The 27088-nt window shown below is 37.5% G+C and overlaps 1 protein-coding gene across 2 annotated transcripts in view; it reads right to left on the reverse strand.

The window, feature by feature from the left end:
* The window catches only part of DLGAP1 (DLG associated protein 1), a 791550-nt gene that overhangs the window by 651955 nt on the left and 112507 nt on the right, over positions 1-27088 (reverse strand). For both annotated transcript variants that reach the window (XM_069568351.1, XM_069568350.1), the window contains exon 2: positions 26008-26153. The gene's annotated coding sequence lies outside the window, so the exon portion shown is untranslated. The remainder of the gene's footprint in view (positions 1-26007; positions 26154-27088) is intronic.

A 27088-nucleotide genomic window follows, 5' to 3' on the forward strand; every position in this document is an offset into this window, starting at 1 on the left:
ACGGCAGGTGACAAAAACCAACAGTGTTGACTCCTTAGGAATGAAGGCAAATCTTCACTCTAGAACTTTTACTTCCGCAACCTGCAAGTTATTTAGCATTTCTAAACCTCAGTTTTATTGTGTAAGATGGGGGCACTACGACTTCATTTGTAGGGTTTTGAAAAATGAAATTCTTAACATAAGGTCTATCTCCTTTCTCTTCACACCACTTCTAAAAGTCTAGAGAAGGAAGACCAGAGTGTTTGCTCTGAGACAGTATGAGTGGTTTCTTGGATTTCTGTAATGATCTATGAAATCAGTTTTGTTTTCTTCTAAGCTACACTTGGAAAGCTAAAAATGTGGTGATCTATCCATATTTTATCTTCTAGTTAAATGACAGGAGATAAAGGAAAGCCTCAGATGAGGAATTTTGCAATCTTTATTAGAATCCCTGGACTCTGTCCTTGTTTATGAGACAATAAAAATCTACACCAGGGTTTGGTCTGCCTGGAATCCTTCCCGTGGCAAACGCTAGTCCTCATTCAGAAGATACTTCTCAATTCCTTGGCCGCCAGTTGCTTTAACTGCACTCAATTACACACTTTGTTTTCATCCTCTTTTTAGGACTGTTGTGTGTTTTTCTGTGTGTACAATGAGTGTACACAAGTATGTGTAGTTAATTTGGTGTTTTTCAAGTTATAATTCTATGATGAAGTTTCAACTGTTGTGTTCCCCAGGAAACTCTCCATTTCATTTTTTTTTTTAATTTGCAGTATAGTTGATTTTCAAGGTCATATTAGGTTCAGGTGTATAACACAATGATTCAGTTATACACAGACAGGAACATGGATAGATGGATCTATCTATGCTTTTTCAGATTCTTTCCCCTTATAGGTTGCTACTAAATACTGAGTATAGTTCCCTGTGCTACATAGGAGGTCATTGTTGGTTATCTATTTTATATATAGTAGTGTGTGTATATATTAATTCCAAACTCCTAGTTTATCCCTCCACAACCCCTGCCTTTCCCCTTGGGTTCCCATCTCATTCTTTATTAGCTCATCTGTCACTGCTTCAAGAAGGTTCCTGGAACCCATTCCTCTCCTCCAATCTGATTAGAGGTCTCTTTCATTTCATAATCCCATGAATATATCTTTAGCATTGTGCTTTCCATAGCATATCTGTTTTTATAGTCTTCCCTACACCAGGCTATGAGTTCTTTGAGGACAGGAATCATCTGATTCCCCTTTGTATCCTGGGTTAAGTTCCCCGGCATGTAAACAGGCATTCACTAGGTAAGAACACAAGAATCATCGCAAATCAACAAAAACGTCACCTTCCCTTTTACTATTTAAATAGTAAATATTATTCTATATACACAAAGGGAAAGGGTTCCTTTATTCTTGCTTCCAGGCTTCTCCAAGTCACTCTGGAACATAAGATTCCCTCTCCTGGGTAGGGGCAGGGAAGACATATGTGCACTCATAGCTGATTTGTGTGGATATATGGCAAAAACCACTACAATATCGTAAAGAAAATAGCCACCAATTAAAATAAATTAATTTTTTAAAAGGCAAAAAAAGAGAAGGGTTGGGAGGAAAGGAATAGAATTCATTTAGAATTCCAGAATGACTTAGCTAATTGCCCCCATACAGTAGGGGAGGAACCACAGGGGAACAGCTGCGCAGTGAATGCAGAATGGTAGCCTGACTCTGCATCAGCTTCAGAGTTAGTTGTTCCCACTTGGGTGTTTTCCTTTTGCTCTGCAGAAAAGGGGGAAATGGGGATGGTTTCCAGAGGTGGGGGTGAAGGGGAGCAAAATAGGTGAAAGTAACCAAAAGGTACAAACTTCAGTTATAAAATAAGTCCTGGGGATGTGATGTACAGCTTGGTAACTGCAGTTACTAATTCTGTATTGTATATTTGAAAGCTGGTAAAAGAGTTGATACTAAAAGTTATTACAAGAAGGAAAAAATGTCAAAAAAAAAAAAAAAGATTCCCTATCCTGGCTTTTCACAAATGTCAGCAATTCTCCAATCCCATGCCTAATGCACCATCTTAACAATTCTCTCCTGGATTCAATTCTTTCAAGCTCTTCTTTACTTGGGTCATTAAATGCACCTTTACCCTATGCTTGCGTGCAAACAATGCTGACATTTCTTTCTCTAAAGTCTAGGTCTAAAGAGAAAAACAACTCCAAAACTGCAGCAATAAACAAAGGAAGCCTAGGCATCAGTCAAAGTAAAATTCCAATGGATTAGGCACAAGCATCCTATTTGATTAAGGAAGTGCTCTCCCTCTGGGCAAAATCCATCTGCATCTAGGCTCCTGGGCACTAACTATTCAGCATTTTATTGTATCAGCTAAACTTTGACAAAGACAAAAACTTTTTACCCTCTAAATCATAAAACTTCCTAATTTATGCCTCAGCCTCACTTTTTTAGAGTGCCCACTGGGATAATTATAGTGGTTGTTTCACTTCTGTCTGCTTTATTTAGATAATAAGCCCCAAAGGCCAGGGATGCCTTTCCAGCTTCTATCTATACCACCAAATACAATATATGAGAACAACGTTTGTGAAATAATAATATTAGGCTTTAATAGCTTTCAGTAACAAGTTCTGAACAATCCAGACCCATATTAAAGTCAAGTTCTGTTTACTTCCTTCTTGAGATTTCTACATAGATTCCAACACAAGAAATTATAGGCCATTAGTGTATCATTCAGAAATTTTTACCCTAGAACATTTTTAGCAGTGCATTACTGGTACTTAATTCTATTTTTGTATCATACATATGGTTTCCTCTAGATCCAATGCCAAGAATTTCATTAAAATTCTTTTCTAAGGGATAGCTCAGTAATGAGTGTTCTTGGTACCAACACTTTGTCAGGCACTTTTTAAAGTACTTTACATATAAAAAAATTGAAAAATATTTAAAAACCTGTTTGGTATCCTACAACTAAGATGATGCAGTCTGGGATTTGAACACAGATTGACTCCAGAGTCCATGGTCTTTAACACCACATTTCAAATAGTTTCAACTCCAATTCTGAAGAAAAAGCAGTTGAACATAATGGGTCCTCATAATTACTAATCTAACCTCACACTGCATTTCATGATATACTAAATTCTACACCAACATGCAGAATTTTTTATTATGTCTAGCATTTATTAAAATATAAATGCTTTTAAAGTATAATAAAATGTTAGTTGCTCAATCATGTCCGACTCTTTGCGAGAGAAAAGATCTGACACGTGGCGCTTACACCACAGCACCAAGGACAGACAATAAACACTTGCTGCGACTAGTAAGGGACCTTTATGGTGGGTTAGAGGTGCTAGGTGCTGCGGAATTAAAAAACAAACAAAACACCCAGTGCTGGGCTAGTTAACAGAAAGGGCCTAGGAATGGAAGTGGAGGCAGTCACGGCCTTGCACAGGGTGGTCTCAGTAGGCGTCATGGAAGCCATCCGAGGAAAAGACTTGACTAAGAGAAGGTCTGAGCCCAGAAGCTCTACAAGGGAAGTTTGTTCCGGTGAGTTGAGGATCTCTCTTTCACTTAAAACTGATTGTAAAAACTAACTCATGTGAGCAGGAGCACAAGAGAAAAACTTTGGCAGTTCACTGAAAGTGAAAACTTGAGCTGTCAAGAACCAGATGGATCATCTCACAGCCTGAGACATCATCTCTCCCTTACAAGTGGGTCCTGGCTTACTAGCATTTCTGAGATAAGAAAAGTTCACAGGCTTTCATCCGAACAAAAAGAGGGGTCACCAACCTGGAGGACTGGGAGAGCAAGAAGACTGCCGGGAAGCAGCCTTCTGAAATGATGGCATCTCTTACCGGAATAAATTTAAGACAACGACAAAGAAGTTGAACTTCTTTGAACTAAAGTGGCGGTGGTTGTTATTCAGTTACCAAGTCGTGTCCAACTCTTTGCAACCCCATGGACTGTAACAACCCAGGCTCCCCCATCCTCCACTATCTCCTGGAGCTTGCTCAAACTCCTGTCCACTGAGTCAGTGATACCATCCAACCATCTCCTCCTTCGTGGTCCCCTTCTCCTCCTGCCCTCAATCTTTCCCAGCTTCAGGGTCTTTTCCAATGAGTCAGCTCTTCACACCAGGTGGCTGAAGTTAAAGGTTAGGGCCAAATATAAAGATAGTGAGCTTCAAGACCAGCTTCAAAACCTGCAGTTACCCACAAGAGTAGAGACAGATGAGGATTCTGTGGGGAAGAGAGCGAGCTATCTTCCGCTTGCCGATGAAATGGAGCAAACCTAGATCTGCGTCCAGACAACCACTGGAAGCTGATTTTTCAAATGCCCGAGCAACAGCCAAATGCTGACATCAAACTGACTCAGGGCCGGGTAAGCAGATTCTGCTTCTAGAAACTATGCCCAGAAGAAACCACCCACTACATTACAAGGCATGCGATCTGTGGAAGGACATCTGGAAGGAGAAACCAAGTGCTGAGCTAAGAATTGAACACAATTTCAAGAACCTCTGTGATTTCCCAAACTGCAAATGTCTAATTGTTATTATTCTCATTTATTTCTCGTTTCGAATATTACTTCCTTCAAGAAGGCTTCACAAATCCCCTACTACGTCAAGTTGGCTGGCTTCAGAATCTCATAGGACTTCTCTATATGTGCTGTGTTAGTCATGTCCGACTTGTCTGTGACCCCAAGGACTGCAACCCACCAAGCTCCTCTCCATGGAATTCTCCAGGCAAGAATACTGGAGTGGGTTGCCATTTCCTTCTCCAGTGATAGGACTTCTATAATTGTAATGAAATAACTGATCATACAATAATGATTTATAGCATGACTCTCCCTCTAAAATATAAACTTCATAATGGCAAGAATTAGGTTTGCCGGTCTTTTATCCCATTGCTTCCCCAGCACCTAGCCCAGCGTCTGGATAATGAAACACACATGTTCAAATAAATTAACAAGGAAGTCCAGAAAACAGAACCTTGGGAGTGATTACGGCATAAAATGCAGCCACTTATTTCAGTGGAATGGAGTGCAGACATATGACAAAGAAAGAAAAAAAAAATCAAAGAGGTTTGACAAGAGGAGACAATGAGATACCCAGTATCTACAGAAATGAAAATAATGTGGTGATGTCAACAAGCTAAAATAGCTATACCTTCATGGTTTACAGAGGGACAATATAAACATTCATCTGAAGAACAATAGCAATTTTTCCTCAAAATTAAATCTTAAGAATTAAATTAAAATGTATTATCTGTAATATTTAAAACTTAATATAGGCATTAACTTAATTTGAAGGAGGGTTTGTGAGCAGGGACCCTAAGATCAAACTGCTAGGGTGGTGTGCTCAGCTATGTCTCCTAGTAGATGAGCAACTAACTTAATTTCAAGTTCCCCATCTGCAAAATTGGATTAGTAACCATCAACTGAACCTTAGAGTTGTAAGAACATAATTATATATGTAACATGATTACATCAGTACCTGCCATATGGCAAGTGGTGTATACATTATTGCTATTAATACTTTTAGATAATAATGTGGACTGCATAGGTTACCATGTTACTTTTTAGACATTTTGCAGTGAGTTAAATGTGTATTTGCTATAAAAATATCCCTGGAAATTCCTTCTCCTGTTATTAATAATTAGCTTTTGACAGGGCTTCTAAGGTGGTGCAGTGGTAAAGAAAACGTCTGCCAATGCAAGAGAGGCAAGAGATGCAGGTTTGATCCCTGGGTTGGAAAGATTCCCTGGAGGAGAAAATGGCAACCCGCTCCAGGATTCTTGCCTGGAAAATTCCATGGACAGAAGAACCTGGCAGGCTACAGTCCATGGGGTCACAAAGAGTCAGACACGACTGAGCAACTGAGCACACACAAGTCTTTTGAACAGTCTCTAATTATATTCATTTTCAGGAGTTTTAAAACAGTAAATTACTTCAAATTGTTTGTAGAATTAAGACAGTGGAAAAGTTATAATCTTTTAGGTATTATGAATAAAATGATATTTATTATAATTACCAAGTCCATTGCAATTATATCTTTGAAATTAGACTGAAGGTCAACTAATTTTAAAAGAAAGTGATTTTTAAAGTTAAATTAATAAAAGTTAATTCAGCTCAGGTACAAGTTATTACAGAAAAAAATAACCTCATGAATCTTTTAAATATACTTCATAATATTTAGATTATCTCTAATATCTGCATGATATATCATATTAATTGTCTTACTCTGAAGCAGGAATGAGTCAAGAAGCACAAAATTTAGCACACAGAAAGCACTCAATTAAAGTTGAGTGAATGGATAAAGGTTTGACCTGAGAGATTTCACTTGTGATGGCTAATGTTTGTCTGTGAATTATTAATCCATAGCATGGCATCCTCTGAAAGCAATAATCATTTCACACAGGCATCACAAGGAGCTCACAGTTATGGGTAACATGCTTCGTAGGTGAGAAATGCCGATCATTATTTTATTACAGTACAATACTTCCACTGACTTAATACTTACACTACAGTACAATGACTTACAATGTTGTATGAAAACAAAGACTGACTTAGAATCTTTGTATCCCTCCAGAATCTCAACTTTTCTACCGTCCAGCAAAGTGACTCAGTTTTACATGCTGCTGTTGCTGTTTAGTCACTCTGTCATCCGACTCTGTGTGACCCCATGGACTGTAGCCCACCGGGCTCCTCTGTCCATGGGATTTCCCAGGCAAGAACACTGGCGTGGGGTGCCATTTTCTCCTCCATCCGTTTTACATATGCATTCTTTTTTCATACTCTTTTCCATTACGGTTTATCACCAGATGTTGAATATAGCTCCCTGTGCTACACAGTGGGAAGAGCAGGGGGACAGGGAGAACTCTGTGTACTTTCCTATTTCCTACACGTGCCCATGTGCGTCTGCGCTCAGTCGTGTCTGACTGCTGAGACCCCATGGACTGGAGCCAGTCAGGCTTCTCTGACCATACAATGTTTCTGGCAGGAATACTGAAGCAGGTTGCCATTTCCTACTGCAGGGGTTCATCCCAGTCCAGACACTGAACCTGCGTCTCATGCCTCGCCTGCATTGGCAGGTGGACTGTAGACCACAGTTCCTTGCTACTCTGCCCTCCCACAGTGGGGACACCTATTTATGACCGGCCATGGGATTTCTGTTAACACACCACTCCTAATCTGTTACTATGTTCCCTGAATTATATGGTCCACTCACATGACTCAATTTATTAGTATGTTTGATTTGCTCTAATAATTTGCCAGACCATGACCTACCACAACATGATGTATAAATGTGATACACAGTACTTGTTTTCAATTAGTAGTACAATTTTTCAGGTATCAAGGAATGGAGTTATCTTTGAAAATTTATCCAATGTAGTTTCCTGTACATTCCAACAATAAAGGAGTGTTATTTCTTTTTATATATTCTGCTTCTGAAATTAAGAGTAAAGGATTGTAAAGAAAAGTTTTCTGGAGCCCTGGAGTCACTATTTTGTGAATAATTCTTACTGAATTCACAGATATGAAAAAGTCTGAAAGTTAACAACCTCCCAAAGTGGGCTGCATACTCACTATTCATCCATGGTTTTGTTTCTATTTAAGTATCTTTGTATCCCTCCAGAATCTCAAATACAGATTGGAATGGAAGAGAAAGTCAGACAGTTGAGGAATAATTAGAATTTGATCCCTCAAATGATTTAACACAAACTTTAGCAGCTGTCGCAATTGGGAATGTACAAAAGAGTGACTAAAATACATTAAAATTTAAAACTTTTCTTTTTAATAGCGATATTACTCTACTCACAAGAAGTGACATTAAAAAGGAAACATTTAGCCAAAAATAAAGAAACACAGCATAGCATCCAGATATGGCAAATGGTTCACACACTTCCCAGAATTCTTTCTTTTTCAGACATCATTAAAACAAGAACGTTTCAGCTATGGTTTCAACCTTCATAAATGGAAGGAAAATGTAGTTCATTGCAACTGCTTGACACAACAAAATTTATAAATCTGTATAAAGTATGAAGTGAAGTGAAGTCACTCAGTTGTGTCTGACTCTTTGCTCAGTGGTATTTGACCTTGTACCCCATGGACTGCAGCCCACCAGGCTCCTCCATTCATGGGATTTTCCAGGCAAGAATACCGGAGTGGGTTGCCATTTCCTTCTCTAAGAATTATTTAAGATGTGAACTGTTGGACCATAAAACTGTACAGCCTGAAAAATGGTAGGAAATCTGAACATTTTAACATGATGTTAAAAATCAAAGCCCAATTCAAGTGCAGACAAACTCTAATAAAACAATATGCTAAACCAACTCTCAGCGCAAGTTTTCAGTAACCCGATGTGGAATTGCTTTTCAAGTAGAGAACAGGACAGGGGAAAGTACTGTGAGAATAAACTCAGAAAGGCCTTTCTGGAGAAAACACTGGAGAGTTCCATCTCGGGGCAAAAAAGAAAAAAAAAAAATCTGGGAAAAGCAAGGTCTCTTCTCTTTATATTTCAAAACTGTCATTTTCAATTTGCAAGTTCATTAAGAACATATATGGTGACTTAAGGCACCATTCTTCAATGTTTTGAAAAACTGTATTTAACTGCCTAAATAAGAACAGTATCCTGAAGATAATCTTTCATATTCAAGTCCTGAAATGTCTTAAGTTTGTTATTAATATTTAAAATATTTCACTGGACTTCTGATTAACATAAAATTTTTCATCAAGACATATCTGAATCTTTTCTCTACAAGAAAACAAGCTCTGCTTGTCTTACCAATACTTGCCTCTGTCATATAAATTTTAAAAGTTATAAATGCACCATCTTAAGAACAGCAAAGAATAGTAAGACTATCTTCCATAGTCTTAATTCCTTTTTGAGATTTTCTAATCACGACAACCATGTCTTAAAAGACTGTCTTCTATATATTCAATTTGAAACATTTAGTGGTTATCTAATCATGCTGTAGTAGAAATGCTAAGAATGAAGACAAGACAAAGAGAAAAAGCAGTACATAATCCAGTGTGGGGCCCAAAATGGATAAACCTAGTAAATGAGACAAACTCTATTATATATGAATTAACAAACCAGAAGGAAGGTTCCAGAACAGAAATTAACTTTACCTCTTTCAGGGAGTTATAAGCTATTATGAAAGGCAGAAACACAACTGGTTACAATAGGAACACAAGGTAGGGAAAGATATTCTTGAAAAGGTTCAAATCTTCTTGGTTACAAAAAGAAGGCAGCATCTCAAGGGACAGGATAAATGTGAGAATGAGGAATAAGAGAAGGCTGATCGGTCATTTGTGTCCTTAATCCTCCACGTGGTCTATATACTACAGACGGTAGCCATTGAAATTTTTTGAGTTGAAAGTAACAGCTGAACTTCAGACACAGAACTTGGCAGAGCAGCGCAGGAACTCTCACTCCCTGATGTCCATCCTTGCCATCTTCCATCCTATGGCCACCTCTATCCACCCTTCTCAGGACTCAGCCCTCCAAGGGAACTTGACCCAACACTGGTCGTCTCTCTCCTCCACCTTCAGCCTTGTCTTTGCCATTAATACTTCCTGGTAAGAATTTCATTATCAAGTTTTAATTACATTCCAGAAGAATCACTTTCAAAGATATTCTGGAAACAAAGTAGAAGATCCCCAGGGTCACTTTCCCCTTCTAACCACAGCATACCATCAAAAGGCAGCAGTGAAAAGAAAGACAGAGTGATATAGTGCATAATTGCTCATACTTCTACTGTTTGTTCCTCCCACGATTTTACAGCTGTTTGCATCATCTTAGCTGGTGGGCTGGTGGAAGTGACCATAACAACACCAAATATGGAAGAAGATACTTGATTGATGAACTCTGTTTTTCTTTCTAGATGCATTCAAGCTTAAGAGCTAAACTGAATGTACATTTTAAAGGTCTGTTTGAATTAAATATATTTATTTTTTAATTTTAGCTCAAGAAATGGTATATTCTGTCATAGTCTGAAGAGTTGTAATTCTCTTGTTCTCTTGATCACACCCCCACAGTACATTCTGACTCTCTTCTTAGCCAAAGCAGTAGCAAAACTTGAGTAGGAGGCAAAAATGCAAAACCAACAGGAAAGCTGTCAAATGAGGGACTGTACACGCAATGGGCCACAGTCCCCTATTCTCTCTTCTGGAAGCAAAATCAAAAACTATGATTTTAATTCATTCTGGCTCTCATTTATAATGGATTAAAGTTGCCCTTTTCAGGCTTGAAATAAATTTGAGGTGGAAACCATAGTTATAATTTTACACACACATACACAGCAAACCTACAAACCCACAATGTTGAAAAGGACTAACTTATGATTCTTAAATGTTGTTTAAAAGAAGTGAAAAATTACCAAACTTGCCATCCCCGTATCTGTTATGCATTATGAAATTTAATGAAACTTTTCTGGATGCTAACACTAAAATAACCTTTCAACACTTTTACTCTCAGAGTTTCAGGATGGAAATGTAGATAGTTTTGAATAAATAGCCCTATATACAACCGGAATTAACAGTTATTTTGTCATTGGTCATAAAATAAAAAGGTTTACAAAGCAGTATCACTACCTTTTCCTCATCTTAAGAACTCTACAGTCAAATACAGAAAATAATTTTCAACATGTAAAACCTAGAAACTTCAGTGTTGTCAGTAGTTATATTCACTCCAAATTTATAAACACATGAGATTAATATTAAGATAATTAAGATGAGTTGGTAGAAATACAGAGTATGAGCATGCTCAGTTGCTAAGTCATGTCTAACTCTTTTGCAAACCCATGGACTATAGCCCGCCAGGCTCCTTGGTCCATGGGATTTCCCAGGCAAGAATAGTGGAGCTGGAGTTGGTTGCCATCTCCTTCTCTAGGGACTATTCCCGACCCCAAGATCAAACCTGTGTCTTCTGCACTGGCAGATGGATTCTTTATCACTGAGCTACCAGGGAAGCCCAGAAATACAGCACACAGGATCAAACTGTGTTGGCCATACAGATACAATGTAATTATAAGTATTACGATGAATAATCATAAACATTTGACCAGTTACTGGGCTTGATCGTCATGGGAAGCATGCAGTCACTTGACAAGGAGAGGCCACTATAGCAAAATACTCAATAACTCCAACTCTGGGGGTGGGGACGATTTGTCACTGACCCTTTAGTTATGGTGGAAAATAGCCAAGCTGCTGTATGTGGTACTTGAGAGTTTATCTATCTCCACCCACTTCCACATTCAAGTAGCTTCCACCCCACAGACCACCCACAGACCACACTGTTTTTAAAATCTGCCTCCAAGATCACTGATGATCCTCATCAGTGTCTATCCACATAGACACTAAAGACAGCTTTTGAACACCTCGAGAAAAGCGAGAGCAGGTCAACAGAACGTCACTTCAGGAAAACACTAAACCAATTTAGTTTGATGATTGAAAATAATAACGTGCTGGAAAGGATATGGAGAAAAAGGAATCCTTTTGCACTGCTGGTGGGAATGTAAGTTGATATAGCCACCATGGAGAACAGTACGTTGATTTCTTTGAAAAGCTAGGAATAAAACTACAATACGACCCAGCAATCACTCTACTGGGCTTATACCCTGAGAAAACCATAATTGAAAAAAACACATGTACCCCAATGTTCGCTGCAGCACTGTTTACATTAGCCAGGACATGGAAGTAACCTAGATGTCTGTTAACAGGTTATTGGATAAAGAAGTTGTGGTACATATATACAATAGAATGTTACTCAGCCATAAAAAAAAAGAACATGTGAGTCAGTTCTAAGGAGGTGGATGAACCTATAGAGATTGAAGCAAGTCAGAAAGAAAAAAACAAATATCATATATTAACACATATATATAGAATCTAGACAAATGGTACTGATGCACCTATCTTCAGGACAGGCATAGATTCATAGGCAGTAGACTGTGGACACAGCAAGGGAAGCAGAGGGTGGGACGAATCAAGAGAATAGCATTGAAACATATATATTACCATAAGCAAAACAGATAGCTAAAGGGAAGTTGCTGTTTAGTGCAGGGAGCTCAGCCTGGTGCTCTGTGACAACTGAAAGGGGTAGGATGGGGTGGGAGGTGGGAGGGAGGTTCAAGGGGGAAGGGACATGTGTATACCTATGGCTGATTCATGGTGATACATGGAAGAAATCAACACAACACTGTAAAGCAATTATCCTCCAATTAAAAAATAAATAATTTTTTTAAAAGGAAAATAATAATGGCAATGTAGAAACTATTGCAAGAACATGTTGTTTTACCACTTATGACATTTCTTGACTCTGGGTATTATGTAATAAAATGAGGAGGTAGCCAGGCATTAAGTGCCTTGTTTCTGATTTAACAATGAAAAATAACTGTTAAATATGGCATCCTTTATGAAGCTGAAGCATATCCCACCTATTTGCTGCAAGTTCTTGTTATGGGTTTTGTTAATTTTTTTTGCATTTACTAATATAATCGTTTTGAGTTATAATTTTTATACTGTAATGATGAATTATACTGACTTCTGAATGTTAAATTAATCTCTCATCCTTGCAATGTAACCCAGTTATTCCATGTTATCTGTCTTTCCTAACAGTAACTTGTTTATCCTTTCTTCTCTGATCAGTCTGGCTAAAGATTCCCCAATTTCATTAGTATTTTTTTAAACCCTGCCTTTTTATTTTTCTGTTTCTATTTCACTGAGTTATTGATTTATGCTTATTACTTCCTTCTGCTCACTTTGGGTTTAATTTCCTCATATTGCTATAGTCTCATTAGCAGTAGCTTAGCCCATTAATTTGATACTTCTGTTCTAACATAAGCATTTAATATAAAAAATTTCCCTCTAATTATTACTTAGCTGCATCTTACCCATTTTGATCTGAAATTACTTCATTCTCAGTGAGTTCAAAATATTTTCTCATTTTCCCTGTAATTTTGTCTTTCAAATATGGATTATATATGTGTTGTTTGATCTCCAAGCACTTGCCAAATTTTCAGATACTCTTACAAAGATCCAGTTTAATTCTTTTGTGCTCAGAGACCATCCATTGCATGGCTTCAATTCTCTTTAGTTTGTTAAGATTTGTCTTATAGCCCTGAATATGATCTCTCCCAGTGAATGTTCTGGGTGTATGTTCCCTGCTGCTATGTGAAATATTCAAACAGATCATGTATGACAGCAATGTTGATCAAGTCTTCTACACCTTACCTCCTCCTCCACCCATTTCATCAGTTAAGGGAATACAGTATTGAAATATCCAACTATGATTACAGACTTCTCTATTTCTCCTTCCCATCAAACTCACCTTGTGATGGGAGGCTCTGTTCTCAGATACAGACACATTTAGGACTACTGATGAAATGACCTCTTTATCACTGTGAAATATTCCTGTTTTTCTCTGGGTAGTATTTCCTGTTCTAAAATCTCCTTATTGACAGTAATAAAGCCATCTTAGCTTTCTTTCCATTAATGCCTGTGTGATACACTGATTCCCATCATTTCACTCGCAGAGCTGTGGTTCTCCACTGCTATTCCAATGTATTGGCACCCCACACATAGGTTTTCTAGCATCAGTGAATGAAACACCAGGCACTCAATCACTAAGGACAGAAACATGGGAAATATCGAAATTCCTCTTTATCTGTCAAGCACATCCCAATGATTCTTCAGAAAACATCACAAATTCATCTACCTTTCTCCATACTCTAAGCATGAACCAAGAAGAGGCCCAAACCCTCACTAATTAGAGCTTCTGACCCACCTCCTAAGCTCCTCCCACTCTCTGCACAGGAGCAAGAGTGACCTCAGTACACATGACATCATCACCCTGTTTTAAATCCTGCAGTCTCTCCCCCACTGCACTTAAACTCCAAGCTCTCACCATGACCTAGAAAGCCCCACATGAATGTGGTCCTGACTCCCTCCCTGAACCCATGTGCCCCTATGGAGCACCTAGCTTTGGTTTTGCCTGGACTTGCTGCTGCTTGACTGTATTAAACTCTTTCCACTTAGGACCTCAGCTGTTGCCTCTGACCGGAATAAATTCAGCTCACCTTTCCAATGTTAGCATTTAAACTGGGGCCCCATGGAAGCAAAAGAGATATCTCTACATTAACACATTATTTTCCTCCAAATATTTGTTCAGTTCCTAGTAGATGCCAGACACTGAGCTCCACACCGAGAACAAAACAGTAAATACAAAGATATTTGGTCATTGCTCTCAAAAAGCCTACAATTCAATGAAGACAACAGACTTCATTCAGTGCAAGTGCAAACAAACTCTGAAAGAAGTCCCATAAAGTGAGCACAGCTCGATGAAACCCCTAATAAAACTGAAATAGTTTGGTAAATAAGGCCTGTTTGAGGAGGTTCTTTGACCATGATCTGAAGGAGAAGTAGAGTTAAACAGCATATTGTGAATTCAGTAGAAATAAAAAGCGTATTAATTAAATTTCAGCTCATATACATGTACTGTTAACAAGATATATTATGACAATTTTGATTAGACCCTGATTAGCAATTAGTTACAACAACTCTCAATTTGGCATAATCTTGTCATATACTGAAAAGCAAAAGTAGGGGTTAATCATTTCAAATGCAGAAGAATGATATTTTGTGCACAGTAAGATAGAAGAGCTAAGAAAAGAGGAAACAGAATGCTTTTTAACTAACTTCTCATTCCTAACTTATAAACTGAGTAAAGTAAAACTTCTTCACGTGACTGGAGAGATTAGTACAAGCACTTGCTTTTCCAAACACACTTCTTTAGGCCTCATCCAAATTTCACAACCCAATTAAACTCTTCTTTTGCTCTGAACTTAAAACTAGAAGCATAACAGAAGGAATATAAGGGACAGAAATATTAGAATATTTCAGGTTTATTTCTGGAGCTATCACCTCAAATGGCCTGGGCTGGAGGTAAGCTAGAACTTTCACGGAGGTGTGAGATCATTTGGATATATTCCACCAAATTAATTACAAAGTTAAGATTTTACATTTAAGTCCCATGTTTCCTTCTCACCTCTCAGTTACGTCTTGTCATCTATCACGTCCTTTCTACTCTCATATATACCCAAATTCTGCTCAGATTTACAGTTAACCTTAAAACTAAATTCTTCTTCCCCAACTTCTGCCATCTTTCTAAAATTCTCTGTCTGCAAACTCTGGTAATCTAAGCTTGATGACAGTATATGTTACCTGCCTTCCAATGGAACTGTTTTAAAGGAGTATTGCTCTCACATCCTATGTCAGTTAACCCTTACTGTTTAATAAACCACCTCCAAATTCCATGGGTGAATACAATACACCCACCATTTATTTAGTCCAAATAAATGTCCTGGGTCAGGTTCAGCTGATCTCTGGTCATGCATTTCAAATCAGCTGGAGGGTCAACGGAGTCTGCTGAGTCACCATGTCCTCACTCACAGCTTTGGCAATTGGCGAGTGATGAGCCATGTGCTTCTCATCATCTAACAAACTGCCCAGTGCTGCTTCTCATGGATACCAGGACCAGAAGCATCGGAAGGGGCAGCTTCACCAAGCAAGAACCTTTCAAGCCTCTGTTTGCATCATTTTTGCTTATGTCCCATTGGCCAAAACAAAAACTGCTTTTGGATGGGAACATTTACAGCTTCACCCTCAATCCCCAGGAGGGAAAAAATTATGGTCATTTTGTAACTGACCACATCCTTAGATTAAAACAAGAGCAACAACAAGCTCTTCCTTTGAATCCACATCTGGGCCATTCATGTATGAAAGGCTCTCCACAGGTATTTCCAGCTGAATATTTAAAATGAATGAATAGATGGACGAAAGCTCCCCACTTCAGCTCATTTCACATCTCAGTCTGCGACAATTTAAGTATCAATTGACATTTTCTATGTTTAATGCCATTTGTATATAAGATGACCAAAAGAAATGAGGTAAGTCAACTTCTTGATTGGCCAACACGAAACCTGAGAATTAGCAATGATTTCCTGGCCTGCTTTGATTGTCCAGAAGCATCTCACTATCACTGTATGTAGCAAATTAAGTTCTCCAGATCTACGATGACTGGAAGCTTCTTGACCTCCATTTGCAAAAGAGTTTGTAGAACAAGAGAAAATAAACAAAAATGTCCCAGCCTGAGTTTAGAGATGTGTCTTCACAGCATCAAGTCAAACAGGTGAAATTCAAACCTCATTTAACAGAGGGCTCAATTCTGGCAGAATTGCAGGTGCAGAAGAGAGCAGAAGTTTCCAGTCTCCTAAAGGGAGACAGGGAAGAGGCTTGAAAATTACAACCTCAACCATTAATAATACCATATCTCACTTTAAGACCCACTTCTGTCTTAGTCTGGATTTTATCTTAAGAATGCTTTTAAATAAAAGCAATATATTCCTTTGAGTTTTGACTTTAAATTATAGAAAATATGACATTAGCAATACATTCTAGTGGTACTGCAAATCTTTGGGGCAAAAAAAAAAAAAATCAAAGAAGAATGCTACGAGGAATTTCTAAAGCTCAGTAGTGCCTACATTTGACTTTGAATAAGTATTAATATTGTGTGCAAATCTATATATCATTTAATGTAACAGATGTATCACGACTCATTTAAGAATGACTTTATGAAATGTAGACCAAACAGCCACAAGAAGATATAATGCAGACAAAAGTTAACACCTCAAAATCAAAGCACCGTTGGCTGGGCAATCAACAATGATCCTAATAGGGGTGAATTTCTAGAGTTGAAGCAGTCATCTTTCTGTGGATGGCTTTAAAGTTATGTCTAAGAACAAACAAGAATATCGAACTAAATGGCAAAAGTTGCAAATAGGAAAGTTGTTGTTTATCCCTCGCTCACTCCCTCCCACAACACTATCTACAGAAGGGAAAAAGAGCAAGAATCACTACTAGGGCCTCAGCAATGAACTTAGAGCTCTGCATAGTAAAAGCAATAAAAACTGAACATGTAATTCAATGGTTCAAAAAGTCAAGACGCCTCATCAAAGCTCATTAAACAGCAATTTAAGCTTGTTTTAGTTGCACTTGGATTCTTAGGTTTATATGGTAGTTGAAAATTCAGATGATTGGGACTGAAATGAAACGTGCTGGAGTTTGACATAGTTGTGGTTTAAAAAAAAAAAAAGGTAAGGAGACACTCAGCAGGAAATAAGGTCCATTTTCTAAGTAATGTGTCCAAGTCTGGACATCAAAGCGTCCGAGCTAAACCTAAGAATGTAAGAAGAGTGTGTGCATGCATGCATGCTAAATTGCTTCAGTTGAGTCCAGCTCTTTGCTACCCTATGGACTGTAGCCTACAGAGCTCCTCTGTCCAAGGGATTCTTCAGGCATTCTGGAGTGGGTTACTATACCCTCCTCCAGGGCATCTTCCTGTCCCAGGGATCAAATTCCCCTACATTGGCAGGCGGGTTCTTTTCCACTAGCACCACCTGGGAAGCCCATAAAATGACCCATATCCTGTTTGAAGTCATCAAGAACCAAATATTCCAGATTTTTGGTGCAAGATGTATCCAAAGAAGGCAATCAGCCATGTCACAGAATTGAAATGCTATGGTGTTAGAGGAAGTATGAACATCATTCAACTCTTAAATTAAAAATTATACCAGCAATTTATCACATTCAAGTATTTAAAGTATGCATATTAAATATATGCCATGAATCACTTGTGACATTTTTATAATGTAGAACTATAACACTATTGGTTGGTTTCTGCTGCTATTTAGGGAACAAATTGATGTATCAAAATATATGCTTTCTATTTATCATCTAAGAAGCCCAAAAATCAACCATAAAAGCTAATCTGCCTATAAATATTAAGACACTATGATTCATCTATTACTATACAGGAGCCAACCTGTCCCCACATTCCATTCTTGGGTCTCTGTATTGCCCACTGGCATAGAGGGAGCTTATATATGTGCCATGTAACCCCTCTCTTCTAACTACTGCTTACTGGGTTTAAATGAATAATGATCAAGGTGTATCAATCACACTCATACAAGAAGTGGAATCAGGTCCACAGAGTTTGAGTCAGTTCTGGACAGCCATTCTGGAAAGTCTGTCTGAAATTTTGGAGACCAGTGCACTGGCCACATGTAAATATGGAAGGAGCAGTTCTGAGGGTAGAAAGATGACAATGAAGTAGATTTAAACAAAGTACAAAAGAGGAGAGGCCATGTAACCCACAAAGACCACCAGCCCAAGAGTCAGAGCTGCCTGTCTGCCAGGCTGAACTCCTACAGCAAACCTACAGTAAATACTCCTCATGTGTCATCCCAGTAAATCCCCCTTATCTAAGCTAGCTAGAAAGGAATTCTGTTCCTTCTAACAAAACGGTCCTATGACATCTAATTTCCTCTTTGCTCATATAAGGCATTGGCTCAATGGCTAATTCAAAGACTATCATCCACTCTATTTTAGATTGAATTTTACACTAACATTTGAGGGCTTTATGTTAGGAGCTGATTGCCAATGCCAATTAATAAAGAAATAAAGAGAGTTATCAGCCAGTCCAAATCAGAAATTAAATCAATACTTAAGTGGTAATCTCATTAACATCACTGATGGAATACTTGCATCCATCTGCTACTCTTGTATGTAAGCAATTTTAGCTTTTTAACATACCCTTTCATAGCTAAAATGAAAATCTATTTAGATGCGGTATTTCACAATGTTCCTTTCTATATCCTTTGCCACCAGTCTTTCTCCCCACCCACTGTCTCAATATTTCCTTCCTTTTGTATTTTTTTAAAAAAATTATTAGCGGAATTTGAAATAGCACTACATTTAAAAACAGAGTTGAAAACTATGAAATACAATATACTCTGCTGAACCTCTTAACATAATGAATGCTGAGCAGTGATCTAATCTTATCACTATGTTTAACATCACTTAAAAACCCAAGCAGTCTTAATTCATGGACCATTGAGTATTTTGTGAAGCTTTACATTTATTTTCCACTGTTATGGCAATTGCTTTTGAAACTACAGTCATAAATAACTTCTTGAAAAATTACGTTTTAATTTCATGAAAGGTTTAAAAGTTTGACCAGGTGTACTTTTATTAGCTAGAATGCAAGGCCCATTAAGGTTGAGCTTTTCATCAATTTTGCTTATCAATGTATCCTTGGTATCTAGGGAAGCACTGGGTACACAGTACACATCTAATAAATACTTCTGGAATAAATGAGTCACAGAATGTGTCAGTAGATGAGAAGTAAAAAGTAAGACTTTCACGATTGTTACGACACCAACTTGTTATATGACCCTGGGCGTGTACTTGATTATTTTTATCCAGCTTTCATTTCCTAAATATTTATTGAGTGCCTATGATGTGCCAGGAACTCTAGCTGGGAGCAAGGACACCAAGATGAATAGATCACAGACCATTCCCTCTAGGAGCTCACGATGAGAGGGTCACTGTCAAGTGTGCATTCTTTGTAGGACAAGACGGTAAGTAGGACACACGTTGAATAAATAAAATGTTAAGAGAACTTAGAGCATGGAGTTGCTTATTCTTCAAAATAAGATTATGCAAATAAACTATTTCTCCTATGCAGTCATATATGAATTGTTCCAAAGGTCACCAAGGTACCAATCAAGACATTAAAAGGGTCATTTATTAGATGTAAAAGGTCTAAAATTAGTAGCAGAGCTTTAAAAATATCTTTCTTGTTCATGCATTAAAAATTTCCTTCAAAACAACTTCTATAAGCACTTTACAATTTACATCATGCTGAGACTGTGTGTCCAGCTGATGGGGACAGAAGAGTCTTCTAACACACTGCAGATCATGATCTCCTTTATAATATACATGAAGAAGGTATGCACGGTGCTAACGAGCCTTGACTACGGACTCAGACAAAACCAGGTTTCGATACCACCTCATGAATTTCCATGTCTTCTAACTCAGTAAGTCAGGACCAAGTTTTTATCTACACCAGAAAAACTATCTGCTTGGTGTCTAGAAACATAGTTCATAAAGGCAAACTTATGCCTATTATAAATTACCTGTCTTTCCTGATCACATATAATATGATCACATATCAATATGATATAAAAAGATCTACATTTTACTCCAGTTTCCAATTTATATTATGGAACATAAATAATTTTAATTGACTTCATCAGAACTGCTAAATTTATAGAGTCTTTACTATTCCTTGCTTAAAATTTCTCTAACACCAGTGATGGGGAACTCAAGTCTTCTGAATAATCTACCAAGGGTTTAATATTTAACAAAAAGCATCAAATGTCAGTATTTACCATTTACTCTGAACATACATGTTCTAGCCACAAAAAACAGAAATCATCCCGTGCTAGATGAAAGACATGTAAGAGGAAGTGTGATATTAAGCCCACTGAAAATGCTTATCTTTCTATTTCTTTAAATTGAAAGATTTAACAGAATTTTAGACTCTCTAAACTCCTCTAATAAAAGCTCCCACGTTACACCACTGGTAACTGCAATATCCACATGCACCATTTTCAAAGAGCCTTCAAGTTCAAACACACTTTCACAAATACTCACTCATTTAATTCTGACAATAATCCAGTGAAGTGTGTTTGTTAAGGAAAAATTAACTAAATCTCAAGAGGCCAAGAAACTGAGTGGCCTAAAATCAGAGTCAGCAACCTAGTCCTCTGACCCATGTTCAGTGTTCAGTCCTTCCTTCACACAGACTTAAGTTTCAGGGCAAACATAAAAGTTGGAAGATATTTGTGGACCCACTTTATTCTTTGCTTGACAATCACCCTGACTTCTTAATCACACAGTCAGATTTTCAGTACACCTGAGTAGATCTCTTTGTGTAAATATGCCAAGAAACAGATTAAATATTTTGCCGTCCCTAGATAAAATCAACTTTTAGAAAGAATATAAAAGCAAAATCCACCAGATCATAATCTTCTTAAAATTATATTATAAAAGTGAACCTGAATTAGAGACTACAGATGAAATGACTTCTAGAAAAATTTCTATATTGTTAAAAAATAGAGTTTTGATACTATTTAAGACCTAAGGTGAATATAAATGTTTCATAAATATAATTTATTTAATTCCAGGCTTGTATGAAATTCTATGCTCTTTCCTGACAATTCATACCAAGAATTATGAGTTACTGCTATTATCTATATACTTTCAGAAGTGAAGTTGCTCAGTGAAGTGAAGTGTCTGAGTCTTTGTGACCCCATGGGCTGAGGCCTACCAGGCTCCCCCGTCCCTGGGATTCTCCAGGCAGGAATACTGGAGTGGGTTGCCATTATATAAGAATATAATAGTAAGAATAATAAGAATATAAAAGTAAAATAAGAAAAATGTACATAAGGGGAAAACTATCAGCTTTCTTATAAAGTACTGAAAGTCACTCGGTTGTGCCCAACTCTTTGTGACCCCACAGACTATACAGTCCATGGAATTCTCCAGGCCAGAATACTGGACTGGGTAGCGTTTCCCTTCTCCAGGGGATCTTCCCAACCCAGGGATCAAACCCATGTCTCCCACATTGCTGGCAGATTCTTTACCAGCTGAGCCACCAGGAAAGCCCAAGAATTTGGAGTGGGTTCCCTATCTCTTTTCTCTAGGGGATCTTCCTGACCCAGGAATCAACCTGGGATCTCCTGCATTGCTGGTGGATTCTTTACCAACTGAGCTGTGAGGACTTTCCCAGCAGCTCAGCTGGTATGAATCTGCCTGTAATGCAGAAGACCCCGGTTTGATTCCTGGGTTAGGAAGATCCTCTGGAGAAGGGATAGGCTACCCACTCCAGTTATCTGGCCTGGAGAATTCCATGAACTGTATAGTCCATGGGATCACAAAGAGTAGGACACGACTGAGCGACTTTCCCTTTCACTGTAAAGTAGAAATAAAAATAAATAAGAACTTAGACTAAGTCGAATGATACATTATACCCTTTGAAAAATAAAAATCTTAAGTATGAAGTGCTGTCTTTCTCTGCAGACTTCCCAACACAATTCAAATTAATGAAACACAATATCTGGGTTATCAGTAAACACTGTAATAAACAATATAAATGTGATTAGGTAATGACTTAATGAGAGGTCACAGCACATAAAGGCCTTAAATTTTTGTTAACCACCAATATCAATGGGCTCCCCAGGTGGCTTGGTGGCTAAAGAATCTGCCTGCAATGCAGGAGACATGGGTTCGATCCCTGGGTCAGGAAGGTTCCCTGGAGAAGGAAATGGCAACCCTCTCCAGGCAAGAATCCCATGGACGAGGAACATGGCCAGTTACAGTCCATAGGGTCACAAAGAGTCGGCCACTACTGAAGTGACTGAGCACGCGCACACACACAATACCAATACCAAGTATTTCGTTCCCTTCAGGTCACTGGAGAAGTAATGGGATTTTTCTTCTCAGGAGCTGTTCTGGGATACACTAGAAGCATGCAATCAGACACCTCAAGCTTCTCCTCACACCTTTCCCATTCTACAAAAAAGTCCTAATTTCCATTCCTCCCTTTCCTAGAAAACAATCAAAAGAGTCCTCAGAAACTAAATTAGGATGGATTGTCCAGAAACATTAAGAAAGTGGCACTGACATGCTTGACACTGCTTATTTCTGTGAGACATTGAACACGAGAGAAATTACTGTCGACCTTACTTCGCAGGATGTCTTAGCCTCAAAAAGTCTGATAAAATAGTGAAGTAGAAAACACGATAAAATGAAAGGCAAAACTAAACACCTGGGGATAAAACATGCTCCAAAACTGACAATCTCCTCTGATCGCCTAATTTTGTAATGGAGTCTTTCTAGAAACACTGAGTGATTCTATTTAGTAACAATGAGATCACCTAAAACAAATACTCTGCATTTGATAATGTTTAGAATTTAATGGTAGGCAATGAGATTTTAAAAAATTTCTTATTTTTCAACTATAAAAATTATAAAGATATGAGTAGAAAATACAGTAAATGTTTGGATAAACACTCTTAAAGTTCTTCAATTTTAAACATTAGGAAGGAAACATTTTATACTACTAAAGAGAAAGTTTAAATTTTGCTGTCTTTTCAGTAAAAAGTTTCTAACTTTCCTATATAATTTAAGTCCTTTTTTCTATACAGATACTTTAAGTGGCAAATAAAGTTATAAAAGGTATTAAAAGAAACTAATGTTACCTTGTTGCCAACTTTAAAAGATCTTACGATATACTTACTTGTCAAAGCTTTAGTGAAATAATTGTTCTTGTCAAAATGTCATGTCAATGTATGGCAAAACCAATACAGTATTGTAAAGTAAAATAAAAAATAAAAATTAAAAAAAAATATGGTTTAGGCCCAGATTACATAAAAAGGTAAATTAGATCTACTGAAAAATTTATTTTATTGGTTAATCCTACATATGCCATAAATCTTTAGATGCATGCTGTTGAAACATTTCATACAGTCTTATTCCTATTCACTCACACAACTTATTTTAAAACATTTTGGAAACAAAACCAGAAAAAGAAAATAAAACGGAGGAAAAAAAATTTTTTTTAATTGATTCTACTGTTTACAACAGTTCATAGTGAACATTATCATGAACCCTGGAACATAGCTTTGCCTGGTCAATATCAAATCTTAATATGAAAGAAGCCACTTTTTTCACTTTTCTAAAATTCACTGGTTATTTCAAACCTAGTACTGCATTATGGCAAATATAACCTGAGTTATAAGGCTGGATTATGGAATCAAGTTCTAAACATTCAGAACCATGGAGATAGGACAGAGTGCAAAGTTAGAAAGATTGGATGGATAAAAGGAACAAACTCTGATATTAAGTATCACCAACATGTGAAACAATTTAAAATGTAAGTTTTAATTTTTCTCTAGAAAAGATCAAGTCTCAGGAGTTTTAAAAGCAGTTGTCCTTAGAGATTTAACAGCATCACGAAAATAAGATTGGTGTTCAAATGAAATATACTGTATTTCGAGGGAACAAAATGATGGTGAATCATGTTTTCAAAAGTTAAAAAGTGGTATAAGACTTTGCATATATCAGTATTTTAGTAACTACAGAATAGTCTGCTTAAAGTTCCACAAATTAAAGACTGATGTCACAATCACATCAGAAGTAAATAAGTATGTGACTAAGAAGAATAAGTACAATAAGGGTAGTAATAGTTATAGTAACCACATGTACTGAGTATTTTGGGCTCATGCTCTGTAACTTACATATTTATTCCACACAAAAACTGTCATAAATATTTTATTGTTCCCATTTCAAAGATGAGACTATTTAGAAAAGTTAGACAATTTACCCTATACTAGATACTAGAAAGTAGATTTGATATCATAAAATTTAAAATACCAATGATCTTGAGAAATATAATACATGCCATATTTGAAAGCCAACCATCTCCTCTTGAAAAATACAGTAATGTCTTTCCAACTGGGCTGGCCAGGTGAGATTAAAGAAAAATCAACATAGTAGGCAGGTTTACAGATAAGAAATTTAAGTCCTCAAAGAGAAAATGATAATAAGATCAAAAATTGGTCAAACTGCAAAAGTCCTTACCAAAAAAAAAAAAAGTCCTTATAAATACTTGCACAATCATACCCATTTTTGAACACTTATTGTGTGCTAATTTGAAAATCAGTTCAATTAATTTTCACAACTACCACAGGCAGCCGTGTAGCAGCAGTGTTAGTCGCTTAGTCATGTTCGACTCTTAGTGACCCGATGAACTGGCCCACCAGGCTCCTCCATCCATGGGATTCTCCAAGCAAGAATACTGGCGTGGATTGCCATTCCCTTCTCCAGAGGATCTTCCTGACCCAGGGATCGAACCCAGGTCTCCTGCATTGCAGGCAGATTCTTTACTATCTGAGCTACAGAGAAGATCTAAAGCAATAGCAGCACTACCACAGGAGCTGTTGCCAAAAGGTGGCAGTATCAGGATGCAAGCCAGAAAAACTGATCTGGTCCCCTATAGCCCATGTAATCAGCCACCATGCTATGACCAGGGGCATTTTCACACATTCAGCCTTCCTAATTTTCATCTCCCAGGCCGTGCTCACTAGGAAATCTTCATGACATCCCTTCCCCTACACTGTATATGAAATACTTGAAAAGCTGTTACACTGTACATGAATATGCATTCCAGGAGGTCTAGTCCATGAAAATGTCTATTCCATTCTCAGAGGTACTGACTCACCTTGAATCTCGGATACCTGAGATGCAGAATAAGTCAAACATTTTAGAAAGAAAACGTTTCAATAACCTTTATTTCTCAACATCTATCCACCCAAGATAAGTTCACGTCATGACCAAAACACCTATTCCATCCCTTCTTTTCTGCCCATATAGTGGCCACTGGACCATCTTTCTAAGCGATGCAGAGTCATCTTGCTCTTCTCTTCATCTCCCCAAACAATCCCAGCAGTAACTATTCTAACACTGCAACTCAATTCGATTTTACTACCTTTTCCCAGCCTCAATTCTGTTTCAATGATTAACCCCAAATGGACTGACCGGCAATTTCGTACATTGGAACAGAAAGTTTTAACTTTTAAGAAAAAGGTATGCAGAAGTAGTTACATGCACTACAAGTACAGGTAAGGAAAGCTCACAGTCAGGGCAGGATCTGCATAAAGATAATCGTATCTTTATGATTTTCATCACAACCAATTTCTAAAAGATAGCCTCTCCAATTTCGTTACTGATTTTATAGCCATAGAAGTTTGTAGCAATTACAGGTTTCATAAAATCAAACTGCAGTTATATTTTAAAAGAAGAATGCTTGTCATGAAATTCCCCTTGCAATAATGTTAACACATTATACTTTACATTAAGTAATAAAAAATATCTTCAAACATATCAGCACACGTTTATCTAATACATATAGCAATCAATATACCTAAGTCTTTTTACAGTAGCCTATTTTTTCCCTCTGCCACGGCTCTTATTTAGTGATTGTAACTTTTTGACTGATATCAAGGCAGAAATATTTCAGAAGAGGTCATGACATCAAAAATCATCCTCAAGAGGAAGGAAATATTTAAACTCTTACCTTGTCTTAGTGAGACAAGCAGTATCTGGCCTGCAGCAACCCCATGAATCTGAAATTGAACTGGATGCTTGCTGATCCTTTGGACAAAGTGTCCCCGGAACAGGTGTGAGTGGTACTCGCAGAAGGTGCTCAGGAGCACCATTCACCTGGAACACAGGAAATGCGAATCTGTTAACCGAGTTTCCAAATTACTTATACACATGAATAGCAGCCTTACTCTCCTCTTTACACTCACAGCTCAGAGGCAGGCTTATTTAGACATCAAGAGCATGGTCTCCAGATCAGAGGAACAAACTTCATGTCACAGCCCAGCCACCCAGGCTATCTTTTCGAGAAGCTATGTGTGCCCTCCACAGAGGGCTACGAAAAGAATCATGAAATTAATATAAATAAAATGCTTTTAACAGTGATCCATGAAGAGCAGGTATTTTCTTTTTTTTTTTTTTTTCCTATTCTTGGTTAAAAGGAGATTATCGTTCATTTACTGAGCACATAAAATAAAGCACTGGGTTGGTGCTTTATAGAAATGACCTCATTTCATCCTCAGAATAGATGTTACTCCTTTTATTTTATAAATAAGGAGACTGAGATTTGGGGAATTAGCAATTTGCTGAAGTTAGACAAAAAAGTAGTAGCACTGGCACTTAAACCAGGTCTGATGCTCTTCAACATTCTTGTTGCATCTGAACGCTTTCATATTGGAGGGGCTGTCTGTCATAGTTTGATGCTCTCCACAGAAAAGCAGGGAATATGGCAAATTTAACTATTTAATATAAAGTGCTATTTTTATAAATGCATCTCAAATTTACTAAGTTTTAGGAGAGAGACTGATTCAGAAACGAATTAGTAAGTTTCAGCACATGAAACAAACACATTAAAACAACATTTAAAGAAATTTCTCTCCCTCTCTATCATGAAGGACCTGATTCATGGTGTAATTTACCATCATGAGAAGGTAAAAGGCAACTTTTTCAAATTGCTAACAATCAAATTTACAGAACAAAGATGACTGTGTACTAAAGTCAAATTGATAAAAATTATGTTTTCATTATAAAATTAATATCTTCAGTACAGATCTGCA

Source organism: Ovis canadensis, chromosome 23, assembly GCF_042477335.2.
Source record: "Ovis canadensis isolate MfBH-ARS-UI-01 breed Bighorn chromosome 23, ARS-UI_OviCan_v2, whole genome shotgun sequence".
NCBI lineage: Eukaryota > Metazoa > Chordata > Mammalia > Artiodactyla > Bovidae > Ovis > Ovis canadensis.